General features: G+C 39.8%; 1 non-coding gene across 1 annotated transcript; it reads right to left on the reverse strand.

The window, feature by feature from the left end:
* Positions 1 to 1,074: 1,074 nt before the first annotated feature.
* trnap-cgg (transfer RNA proline (anticodon CGG)) lies at positions 1,075 to 1,146 on the reverse strand. The gene has a single exon. It is a non-coding gene; the product is annotated as a tRNA-Pro (tRNA).
* Between the last annotated feature and the right edge of the window lies 1 nt (position 1,147).

The following is a 1,147-nucleotide window of genomic DNA, read 5'->3' on the forward strand; positions in this document are numbered from 1 at the left end:
CTTTCAATGACTGGCCACTCTGTCTCAATACATGTAACAGTTGTGTAGATTTTAAGAGGCTAGTAGGCTGCAATTCACTACATTTCATACTAAGAGAACAGTTAAAGGGCAAGACATCCAACCCCACCTTTTGTCCGACCACATTGCTAATGGCCATTGCTGTAATATTCCAAACAGTGGGCTCGTCCGGGATTTGAACCCGGGACCTCTCGCACCCTAAGCGAGAATCATACCCCTAGACCAACTTGCTATTGTGCTTTATCTAAAGAAAAATATCAAATTCTGAGCTGAGCTTTAAACTACAACACAAACACTGTATAAAGAAACAGTCTTGTGGTTCCTGATCATCTTTCAGATTTCTGAGTTGTTAGCATTTTCACTAAAGACAGATTTCCACTCTGCATACATCTGTTTTGTTTCTGTTTTTCTGCTTTGTTTTAATAACTATGTGGGGCCTAAAGAGAAACAGAATCAGTTAGAAAGACTCATAATGGCCAGTACAATTGAAATCATACTGTTAGAATGAAAGATTATCAGAGAGCTCATAGAGTGGATGTATTTCAGGACACTTTTGATCTCTGTGCATAACTTCACTGCATCGTACCATCGGACTCATCTAGGATTTAAACCCGGGACTTCTCACACCCTAAGCAAGAATCATACCCCTAGGACAACAAGCTATGGCAAGAAAGATCTCACACAGCAATTGATTTACAGCGATCATTTTCATTGACATTAATACTCATTTAAGCATCAAGGTTGACACTGCATAATAAAGTTGGTGCTTGTACTTTAGTAAAGTAAATCCATTTTATGGAAGAAACCCTTCACAAAAAAGAAGAGTCTTGTTTTGGCCTATGTGAGGCCTAAAGAGTCAATCAGTCCTTAACGAAAGACTAAAAAACATTGTCTAAAAAAGCAGTTAGAAGAGACTCATAATGCGCTCTACAAGTCAGAGGAACAAACATGAGATTCTGTTTTGTTAAGTAACACAATCACCAACTTCAGATGGTAAATCTGCCCTGACATACTTAAGCTCTCATGTAGAGACTTAGCAATTTTAATCCAAACAAAGGGCTCGTCCGGGAGTTGAACCCGGGACCTCTCGCACCCGAAGCGAGAATCATACCCCTAGACCAACGAGCCA

Source organism: Seriola lalandi, unplaced genomic scaffold, assembly GCF_002814215.2.
Source record: "Seriola lalandi dorsalis isolate HSWRI2012SDOR001 ecotype SW California unplaced genomic scaffold, Sedor1 jcf7180002052190, whole genome shotgun sequence".
Classification (NCBI taxonomy): Eukaryota; Metazoa; Chordata; class Actinopteri; order Carangiformes; family Carangidae; genus Seriola; species Seriola lalandi.